At 40.3% G+C, this 12,282-nt stretch overlaps 1 protein-coding gene across 1 annotated transcript in view; it reads right to left on the bottom strand.

Moving 5' to 3' along the window:
- Positions 1-12,282, bottom strand: part of LOC149068900 (O-acyltransferase like protein-like) — a 68,761-nt gene that overhangs the window by 12,791 nt on the left and 43,688 nt on the right. The window lies entirely within an intron of this gene.

A 12,282-nucleotide genomic window follows, 5' to 3' on the forward strand; every position in this document is an offset into this window, starting at 1 on the left:
TATGATCATGTAACTAAGGGCAAAAATGTCGATGTTGTTTATCTTGATTTCTAGAAGGCATTCGATCGGGTCCAACATAGTAAACTTTGGAAGCATTTACACGAGATTAGGATTGAGCGCTACTTGCTGAATTGGATAGAATTGTGGTTAAGAGATGGGTCACAACCAGGGTCGTCTTAATAGCATCATGGGGGCCCCCCCTGACCCAAGTGATTCTTCTGAGGTCCTATCTGGCAAATTTTCGCAAAAATTCAATTTCTCATTTTTCGGAGACCCCCAGGTGCACCCAATGCGTAAGATGACACTAGTAGCAACGGGTGAACAGGGAATTCTCTGATTGCACAGGTGTCCGCTGAAGGAAGTATTCTTGGCCTCATATTTTTTCTCTTTTTATCGATTAACTCGATCAGGGTATCGACGGGATTGTTTGCAAATTTGCAGATGACTTGAAGCTAATGGGGGGTAGTTGGAATCAAAACGATAGGGAGTTGCTGCAGACCTACTTAAACAGGATTGGAAGGTGGGTGAATGAATGGAGCATGAAGTTGACATAGCATGTTGTTTAGCATGGTTGCTCATTCCGGTTCGAACAACCCACGTTTCTCTTATGAGTTGAATGGTGTCACTATCCTGGATGCAACTAGAGTGACCGATTTGGGAATTCTCTCATTGACGAACGGCTTAGGTTTTCTGAATATTATTTATTCAACGGTGGTCAAAATAATGAATAGAATGTTTGGTTTAATTTTCAAAAAGGTGTCTTCACGCTCTCCTAAAGTCATTCTTCTGCTTTTCTGAGGCTTAGTTCATCCTAGACTGGAGTATGCTGTAAGGTTTTGGAGACCATACCTATGAAGGAACATAAACTTGGTTGAAGAGGGTGCAGAAGAGCCATGTGTGCCCTGGTTAGTACACGGCTTGATTTATGAAGAGGAACTTCATTTTTTGAATATGTTTACATTGGATGTGAACACAGGTGTCGGGGAGATATGATCGAAATGTTCAAAATTTTGAATGGGATGGATAGGATGGACCCTGAATTATTGGACCGCTGTCAATCGACTGCTTTTACAAGGGGACACCAATAGGTAAGGGACAATGCGAGGTTATGGTGTCGCAGGGAACCCTGGGTTTCTGTGACAGCTTATTAGGGCGCTCTACATGAACAAACGCCACGGAACCCTTACAAATCCTGGATTTTGAAGAGCTTTCAAAGAATAAAATTTTTTGTTACTGGTATTCCCAAAGCTTTATTTCGCCAAGATCTTTGTGTGTTTTGAATTTTAACGAGATAGTGTAGCGTTAAAAAACCCGTCCAAATCACTTAGATGACTAACCTTGGGAATATGGAAGCACGTGAATGACCTGATGAGCAATTGACAAAAAAAGTGGCCTAAAGGGTGTGAAAGCATGTGAACGACAAAAAGATAGTGACACGTAGACATATTTATGGTATGGGGGGGGGGGCTATAGTCTGGGACGGCTAATTTATAGAAATGAAAAGTGGCAAAAAAAAAAAAAAGACGAATGAATTGCAGCAAAATGTGTGTAGCCCACGGGCCACAAAACGAAAAATCTGCATCCTGGGAGGGAGTGCAAAGTCCTCATTGGAGGGCCTAAAATTATGTGGTCCTTGTCAATTGCTTGAATTTTGGGAGAAAATGAAGCTGAAATGAGGAAGAAAATGAAGCTGAAATGAGGAAGAAAATGAAGCTGAAATGAGGAAGAAAATGAAGCTGAAATGAGGAAGAAAATGAAGCTGAAATGAGGAAGAAAATTAAGCTGAAATGAGGGAGAAAATTAAGCTGAATTGAGGAAGAAAATGCTGTTATAAGCTGAATAAAAATTCTTATTTCAGTGGCACTAAGGAACCTTTTTATTTTCCAGACATTGGGCACATTCTCCTTAATTTCACCTGCACAGACCTTTTATTTCCCTGCACACAGAATTTCGATATGTGTGCGGAATGAAAAACATCATACTACCTCATACAATATAGGGTTTCTTTTTTTCTGCTTAGCAGAAACTGTGTACACACGGAGGTAATCTCATTCTTAGTTATTCTTAGACTCTAAATGTCCATATTTTGTAAACTTAGAAAATAGAATGCCCATTGTTAGTTACTTTTTGGTCATAAACAACAAACAGGCAAAACTAAAATTTTATCAGCGACAAAATATTCCTTTCAGAAAACAATTACACAGTACACTACGTATTATATTGAGATACTCCTTTAACCAGAACTCCTGCCACCTATCAAATAAAAAACTCAACCGATTGCCCAAACTCGATGATTCTTCAAAACAGAATTGATGAAAAATGATGTGCATATAAAAAAACAATACAATATGATATTTATAAATATTTTTTAATCAATAATATAGATCGAATTAACAAGTTTGTTGCAAAATTTTAACAGTTGATATTTGTGTAAAGTAACATGATGAAAATATGCAAAATGTTAGCTCTGCTCTCAAGGCTATTTCAGTGACTTAAAACATTCCACTTTCCAGACCAGACCAGAATTGAACGTTTCTGTCGCTGCCCAGCCTTTGCAGGCTGTCTGGCGACTTACATATCACCAGGGGTGGTATGAGAAGGAAGAAGACAAGTTTGTGCATGTGTGTAAGGTATGTAGTGTATGTGTGTGTGTAGAGAATGAATGAGCCAGGAGAGTATTGTTTACAAATTTTCGCGAAATGAATGCTCATCGAGATAAAACACAACACAATCGAAGAACAAGGGGGAAATGTCTTAAGGGAAGTAGCTGATGATATGCTACCCAAAAACCCCAACATTATAAATATTTACATAATCGAGAGACACTAACCAGAGATGTTTGAGGTACTGTTGAACCGTCATCAGTCATATAACCATAATCAAGAACGTCAAAGAAAAAGTTATAATGAAGACATGACACATACCATCTCTGTATTGTAATAACATCAGTTTCAACACGACACGAACCCAATGCACCATTTTATGCAAGCGCAAATTATGAATAAATGAGAAAAATTATTAATTGCGAAAAAAAAAACCATATAAATGCCTCTGAATTGCAATCACAGCATCCGCAATATCAAACAAAACTGATATTAAATTGATAAATTGTTTGGGAAAAAAAAAAAATCAAAATCATGGAAATGTTCTGAAAATTACATCAATTCGTCACCCAATCCACGCTCAGCAAGTCCATTGGCCTAGAGTGCACTGTGGGTAGTCTAGGGTCATAACAGACAATTTCTCTAAGATGCGGGTGTTCAGAAGATTGTAGCCTGTCAAAATGAGCATTTGCAAGCTCCTTGGTATAGTCCAAGATTAGTGGTAAGTCAAGATCTTTACGGATGTTTTTTCCTCTCACATACCAGGGGGCTCTGGTAAACTGACGAAGAATGATGTTCTGCTGTGTCTGTAAACGTTTCATATTTGCAAGACTGGCATGAGCCCACACTGGGGCGGCATATGTCAGAATAGGACGAATAATAGTTTTAAAAAGAATTACTTTATTCCTCAACGTTAGCCTGGCCTGTGGGAATGTGATTCTGGATAGCATCCCAACTGTTTGTGAGGCCTTATTTCTTAACATTCCACTTTCATATGCATGGAGTATTATAATTAATATTTTACTGCACACAAACATCAACTGCTAACGTCTTAGAGCAAACACAACAATTTAATTAATATTATTGCTTATAAAATATTTATTAATATCAATATATTGATTTTTTTCATGCGTTACATTAATTGAAAACCAGTCACCAGTTAGAATCATAACAGTTGCGGTTTTTTACTTGATAGTGGCAGAAGGGGCTCCAGTTTAATGATGTTTCTCAATATACTGTGTAGTTGTTTTCTGAAAGGAATATTTTGTCGCTGATAAAATTTTAGTTTTACCCGTTTGTGTTATGGGCAAAAGTAACTGAGAATGGGGCATTATATTTTTTCATGGTTATGAAGTGTACAAAATATGCACGTTTAGAATCTGGAAATGACTAAGAACAAGAATGCTTCTGTGTACATACATAGAGATTTTTAGCTGCTCAGAAAGAAATTTTCCTGTATTGTATAAGGTAGTATGTTACTTTTTGAGATTCTGCACAGATATTGAAATTCTATGTGCAGCGAAACAGGTCAATGCAGGTGACCTAGAAGAGAATATACCCTCATCTGGAAGGAAACAAAGTTAGAGGTCACATTTCATGTAAGAATAAAAATTTTATTTTCCTCGCGAGCATCTCTGTCTTCATCGTACACCCCCCCCCCACTCTTGAGCCAGCCCCCAAAACCGATCTTTAGTGGGGCCTCCTCAATATTGAGTTAATACATAGGTGGAGATAGACATGAAAGCCTGGGGGGGGGGCACGATGATGATTTCAATTCATACATACACATAAGATCAGTTGACTCCACCTTTGATGCCTCCCCTGTATCTCCGCCCATGAGTTTATAGTGTAAAACAACCGACAACTCAAATGAACACCCTATAATTCAATGATTAGCTTCATTCAAGCATTTTCATGATTATTTAAAACACGTGCCAGAGTTCTTGCATTGGAGCTCTGGTGATGGTTATAATAAAAGCTCTTGATTCATAAATATGCCGCCAATAGGATGATAGGTCTCCAACCTCTTGAGTCCCAACGAGTTCAATCGGGCATGGCACGGAGACTCATGTCCCCTCCCCATCCTGCAGTATGGCCCCCTAAGCTAATCTTTGGAGGGTTCCCAGGTAAGACTCTTCACGGGCCCCATCTATGATGAAGTTATACAGGCTGTCCCAAATTGTTTGCACAACACATATCTCTGCAACCGTTGACTTTAGAAACATACTTTCAGTTACAAAAAGTTTTCAAACGACATGCAGTTACTTAAAATATCAAAATTTGTGTGAGGGGCCATATACATACATGAAAAAAAAAATAAAGGAAGAAAGTAACTTTTTATATAGTCACCCTGTGCTTAAAAACACAATTAGAAAGTTGTCGCCCTGTCTCTCCTGATGTCAAAAAAAAAAAATCAGTGTTTCTAACTGCAATATTTACTGAGATATTCAAATTCGTAAAACGGAAGAAATTTGAGAAAAAACAGCTGTAAATGTGGGAAAACCATTTTACCTGCATTCAAAGCTGTTTTTCCAACTTTCCTCCTTTTTTGCGAATTCCAATATCTCAGTGAATAGTGGAATTTTTTTTGTTGGCCTCAGAAGTGTATGTGTGTAGGCAATAACTTTCTAACAGGGCCGTCTCAAGACCATTGTAGGGCCAAGTGATTTTTGCTAGGCCTTGTAGGGCCCACGCGGGGACCTCAGTCAGTGCCGTCTTAACGCATGGGTGCACCCGGCCACGGCCCGGGGGGCCTCAAGAGAAGAGAGGGCCTCACAAAAATGGGAACTAATTGAAATTTTCGAGAATTTTCCAGGTAGGGCCTCAGAAAAATTGATTGGCCCACGACGCTCTTAAGATGGCCCTGACCTCAGTTAAATAGGGGTTTCATGATAAGATCTGGCACAATGATATATGAAAATAAATATGTATATTAAGAGCAGAGATTCCCCCCCCCCCCCCAAGCCAACACTTAAAGCAAAAGAAGGCGGTAAAGGTCTGTTTTAGAACCAAAAGTCGATCCTGCGAACTCCCCGATTAAGAGGTGGTGCCTAAGCCCTCTTTCATTTCGCCCTACCGCCATGATGCTGATGAGACAGCAGTAGGGATGAACTTTTTTTTTAGATAAATATTCAAAAATTCGTCTAGCTGAGCTGAGCTGAATGAACAGATTAGTGTCGATCCACTCTACCGACCTTACTAATAGTGACTTACCGTCACGTTTTGACCTAGACCAAAAATTCGTCTAAGTTGGGCTTGAAATAGCCTCATTATCATCAAGGGTTTCACTGAACAGCTTTATAACCACCAAGGGTTCCGCGAGAAACTCTACGTTGGAAAACCCTGTTCTAGAGGGTATGCATAGGCCTCCACCGAGGAAAAATGAGGGTAAACTAAGATAGAGTATCAGAAATTTTCTCCCAGAAGGGAAAAACGCCAGAATTTCGGGAAAATATGGAAATGTGCCGTAAAGTGTATCCCGGCTACAGTATCTCTAGAAATGTTCGGGAGCGTCTGCATAGGCGTAAAGCTATTATAAATATTGGCTCAGCATTGGTGGGGGGGGGGTCTCAACCTAATACAGTTGACGCTCTTTATAACGACCCTCACGTTATAGCGTCCATTCCATTACAACGACCGTCAGGTTAAGTCCCAAACGTTTTCACAGAACAACTATCATATGAGGCGTTCCTAGACTGACCATATTTCCTCGAGAGAAGTATGGTCAGTCTAGGAATATCAATGTACATCATCAATGTATATATCATCTCCGCCCATGTCAACCACCCTTTATGAAGATATGAAATATTCTTAATGGCATCTCTCGGTGTGCCAAAAACAAGGAAAAAACCTTTCGCTGTGGACACCTGACCTGAACCAACATTCTCCCTATTCATATGTCCCCTACAGCATGCCCCCCCCCACATCCTGTAGCGGGGCCCCTAGGCTGGGATCTTTTGCGGCGCATATCTTTTTGCTGTAGCTAATTTATAGCGTGAAAAAGCAAAAAAAATGATAATCGTCCCGGCCCCAGGACTAGAGCCCTGTCAGCCCCCCACATTCTGGAGCAGGGCCCCCCAGACCAGACGTTTCATGGGCCCCTTTATAGTGAATTTATGGCGTGAAAAACAAAAAAAATTATGAAAATCGTCTCGGGCCCTGTCAGCCTTTCCCTTGTGGACCATGTCTTATAGAGCCACTTTGGTGACCTCTAAATGTTTCGCGGATCTAAGTGATCTGGAAAGGAGTCCGGGCCGCTTAAGTGCTCTGGAAATGTGCCGTGCATCACTAAAATGTGTGATCCGTAATTATGCCTCGGATCACTTAAGTTAATCTGGGAATGGACCGTGGGTAACTTGAGTGAGATGAAGAACCGCACTGGGTGCCGTTTTAGTGCTCTAAATCTGTGTGCCACGTGTCACTCAGGGGATCTCTAAATGTGCCGCTGATCGCTCAAGTGTTCTGGAACTGTGACACTGGTCACTTAAGTGATCTGTGAATGTGCCACGTGCGTGCTTGAGTGATTTGAAAATGTGCCACGGGCCGCTTAAATGCTCTGTAATTGTGCCATGGATCAACTAAGCGATCTGTAAATGTACCGCTTAGTTCATTTTTTACAAAATTAGGTTTCAGAGGCGCAGGCCACATCAGCTAACCCCCAGGGCCATATTTGGTCCGCGGACCAAGGGTTTGTCATATGGCTTACAGCAGGGGTTCTCAAACTTTTTAGGGGCGGTGCCCCTTTTCCCTAATCAATGCTTATATGCGAGCTGCGCCGGCTCCCCAGAGCTGTTTAACAAAGAATCTCTTCGAAAAACTTTTGTCAGGGTCACCACTCCGCGGCGCCCCTAATTTTCTCAGAACGGATCAAGATACCTCTACTCAAAGCTTCTTTTTTTTTTCAGTTCCTTTCGGAAATTGCTTCTCAAACTGGTTTATTTTTTTAACAACACTGTCTCTGTTCGCTAGAGGATCTATTTCTCTCATTTTTCCACACCAATCTCTCATAACTATCATCTTTCTTAATTTTCTTTCTTAATCATCTTTCTTAACCTGCTCAGTTATGCCTGTACAGGCCAACTGTGCAGGCATAACTGAGCGTGTGTAGGGGCCGTCAGTTGACCTGCACAGGCGACCTGAAGGGAATGGTTTTTCGATTCGGTATAACTGTGCAGTTATGCCTGCGCAGGTATAACTGAGCGTTTGTATGGGCCATCAGGTATAACCGCGCAGTTTTTTTCCCCCGCTTTCTTATATTCGCCCTTCTCTCTCTTTCTTCCCTTTTATTTTTTCACTGATAATGTAGTAGAACAATAATAACTGAATAACTTGTTTTGGAGAGGGATTCCATTTAATTAGAAGAAATTTTTCTAATGGCGTAATTTTCACGATATTTTCTTGCAATTTCATATCGAATAAAAAAATCGAAATAAAATTTTAGAAATATTTCGACCATTGTTGAAATTCGTAATTTTGTTTCTGAAATCACTCTTTTCAATAAATTTGCCCGAAATTATGCACCGAAACACACAAACTCTATATTCAAATAATGTGCTATGACTATTAATTGTTTATTGATTATTTAGAGAAGAGGTTTTTAACCAGGGTTCTTGGAGATTTTAGGTGCCCCGTGACATCAGATTATTTTAGTATTCTTTCACATGTACTTCCTTTAGAAATCAAGCAGGTGTTTATACGAGTCAGTTAATGTTTGCAATTGTTTGCAATTTCAAACGCAGGATTCTTACTCCTTTCTTGACCGAAAACCAGTACAACAGGACAAAAATCACTGCAATTTATTATTTTCTTTTACATGTAATTCTTAATGAATCTCATTGAATTTGTTTTTTGGACACATCTCGTCAGATTGCAACGAATTTCAACTTACAGCTCAAATACAAATACAAATACAACGCCACAACAGACAAAATGCCCAACGAGGTGGCTGATAAAAAGATGCCCATAAAAATATGGATGTCATATATTTAAAAAAAAAACAGCAACCCAATTAAAAATGCAATTAACACAAATTATAAACAATATATACACATGATAAAATATTATACAACGCCCATAAAGAATACTTATGGTTGTCTTATTCTAAGAATGGATGGCTTCTCGATTTACCCCAACATGTTTATCGTATTTCTTTTTAAACGTGTCAATTGTGTTACAATTTACTACCTCCGGGGGTAAGCTATTCCATTTATTAACAACCATATTAGAGAAAAATTCCCTGCGACACCATAGCCTTGCATTGTCCCTCACCAATCGGTACTGGTGTCCCCTTGTAAAAGCAGTCGATTGGCGGTGTACTAAAAGTTCATGGTCCATCCTATCCATCCCATTGAAAATTTTGAACACTTCGATCATATCTCCTCGACACCTGCGTTCATCCAATGTAAACATATTCAAAAAATGAAGTCTTTCTTCATAATTCAAGCCTTGTGTGCCAATAAGGACACGCGTAGCTCTTCTCTGCACCCCTTCAACCAAGTCTATGTCCCTCTGTAGGTATGGTCTCCAAAACCTTACAGCATACTCCAGTCCAGGACGAACTAAGCCTCGAAAAAGCGGAAGAATGACTTTAGGAGAACGCGAAGAGACCTTTTTGAAAATGAGACCGAGCATTCTATTCGAATTTTTGACCACCGCTGAACAATGTTCAGAAAACTTAAGTCGCTCGTCAATGAGAATTCCCAAGTCGGTGACCCTAGTTGCATCCGGGATAGTGACACCATTCAACTCGTAAGAGAACCGTGGGTTGTTCGAACCAAAATGAGCGACCATGCACTTATTTACGCTAAACGTCATGCTCCATTCATTTGCCCATTTGATTTAAAAGAGCCTTTGGCCACCCCTTTCCCCCCTCTACATGCACATACCATTACACATACATAACTCTCTTGTCTGTCCCTTCATCGGGGGTCCCCAAGGGGCCCCAGCCCTTATGTTGGCTAATGGCCCGCTTTAAGGGCCAGTCACCATCGCGAAAATTTGAGTCTGGTCTGGTCTGATTCATTTGCCCATGATTTGCACAATCCCAAACATTGAAAGAAAAAAATTCAGATGAAATTACGCTAGTTAAACGTAAGAAAACAATCGAAAAATTCTTTGAGAGAGATATAAGATTGATAATATAATTATATCATTGAGTAATACTATTAATATACATACTATGCTTCATAATAAGTCAATTTCTAATTGAGTTGAATTAATCGTAAGAGGTCGCGTGAAATTGCAGTTTTCTTTCAAGGAAAAACACTACGTAAGTTACCGTAAAAATTTTCAAGTCAAAAAAACTATTTTTTTTAAATCGACGCTATCGCGAAAAGAAAATACTATCATACGATGCTGAAGGAGCATGTATCCGCTATCTGTATATTCAGAGGAGAAACGATGCTTGTTTTCGAAGATACAGTCGACGCTCGTTATGACAACTTCACGTTATAGCGACAAAGACTGGTAGGGTAAGTCCCAAATGTTTTACGTTTTACTTATATAACGGCCGTCCCTATCAGGCCCGACCACACCCCCAAGTCTCCCCCTCGCTACGACCTTGCTCCAAATATAACGTCCATTCTCGACGAGACGAAGGGGTCGTTATATCGGGCGTCGATTGTAATACCAAAATTTATCTTTTATTGCCTATATTGTCATAATCACTGTAGATATGGATAGCATTCTTGATAAGCTTGAGTAGGCAGTAGTGCCTTTTACTTAAGTCATGAAAATCGGTCATTATGAGAGGTTTTAGTAACATCAAAATACATTATTGTACTTATGGTGTAGATTCAACAAACATCTTCCGTTACAGCAGTCTTCCTCAAAGTGTGCGTCGCGGCTCTTGGGCGTCACCCCCCTGCCTCTTCCCAACCACTTCCTGCCGCAGGGCACAGAGCCTATTCTCTTAGCCGAGCCGCCACTATAGTGAATTTTTTAACGTGGGAAAAAAGAATGATTGGAATCATCTCGGGCTCTGAAACCAGAATCCTGATCCCAATCCCATCTTTGTGGGGGTTGGGGGGAAATGGCTCGAATGATGACAATATTCATTAGTAAAACCAGCCCCCGGGGATGCAGGACCCCAGATGGTGTGGAGATCTGTGACAGTAGGCTTTACCGATCAATTTACAGTACATCTGTAATGTACAGCGCACATTCAAAGGGAGCTTTAGCTCTGATGAAACAAGTACGAATTTCTGTGTGCAATATTAGTTTTCTTTTTTGCCCAAGGCCCATATTTCCAAAGGCTTCCTTGGTAAAATGGTCTGAGTTTTCGAAAACTGATGTTTTCCTCTCGTCCCCCCATCACCCCCCTTGTGTCCATTCATAGCCTGAATAGTCCTACTTTGAGAAACACCAATTTCAACACTCCACCAGAGCTTAGTTCAGAGTTCAGTTTAGTTTTCACGACTCGAGGTTTATAATGACGAGTGATCTTCTAAACGGGCAGCGCGAATGTTTGGAAGAATTCATTGAAATGTATAGGAATAAGAAATGCTTGTGGCAGGTGAAAACTAAAGATTACCATAACAAAATTAAGAAAGATGATAGTTATGAGAGATTGGTGTGGAAAATGAGAGAAATAGATCCTCTAGCGAACAGAGACAGTGTTGTTAAAAAAATAAACAGCTTGAGAAGCAATTCCCGAAAGGAACTGAAAAAAAAAAGCTTTGAGTAGGTATCTTGATCCATTCTGAGAAAATTATGCCAATCTTTTGGTGCAAATCTCAATTCCTGTAATAATTTAACGTGCGAATATTGTTGCCTTTTTTTTAACCAATCTTTGCACCACGTTACCCGTTTTTTTCAAGTTAATAACTTTCAGTGGGATAACCAATCCAACTACACGCAAAGCACACATCATCTGTGGAAATCATACTAGAAAATTCCGAACTTTATAGACTATGAAAAAATCCGAACTGATCAAAAGACCTCGAAGACAGAGATCGAAGAATGAAAATATCCCCACAGATTGCCTAGAACCGGTTCCAGAAGCTTCGCCTGCACAGGTATAACTGAATGGTGTGGATGCATCAAACCGTTCAGTTATGCCTGCGCAGTTATGCCTGTACAGGTATAACTGTGCAGGCATAACTGAACGTGTGTAGGCCCCTTAAGAAGGTTGGAGGTGCGCCACGCGCGGCGCACAGTTTTAGGAACCCTGGTTTAGAGGGTGGGTCGCAATGAATTTCTTAAAAAGAAATTGTTGAGTTCTTCAAACAGCATTGAGATGAATAGAAAAATTGATTGTAATAACATATAAAGGTATTTTTTCTTCCGAAATTTTAATTTTTATAAAAAGTATTTTTTGCATTAAAAATATAATCGTCGAGGGAGGTGGTGTATACGAGCCCCCCCCCGCCCACCCCCCCACGTACGTCTCTGATCCCACCAATATGCGTTAGGGGCCATTCAAGTATTACGTAAGCAGATTTTGAGCCATTTTTGACTCCCCCCCTTGTCAGCAAAACGCTGACCCGCCCCCGTCAGCAAAATTTCGTCAGCAGCTCAGAACATTTCATATCTTCAAAAAAGGCTGATTGATGACGTAAGCAACCTTCAAACACCCCCCCCCCTCCCCCACTTGTCATCAAAAGTCAACAAATCCAAACCCCCCCCCCCCCCGATGCTGACGTAATACTTGAATGACCCCTTAGGAGGAAAAGGGGGCAGA

The sequence above is a fragment of the Pholcus phalangioides genome, unplaced genomic scaffold (genome assembly GCF_987345545.1).
Source record: "Pholcus phalangioides strain wild (caught in Gottingen) unplaced genomic scaffold, Ppha-v1.0 ptg000024l_1, whole genome shotgun sequence".
NCBI lineage: Eukaryota > Metazoa > Arthropoda > Arachnida > Araneae > Pholcidae > Pholcus > Pholcus phalangioides.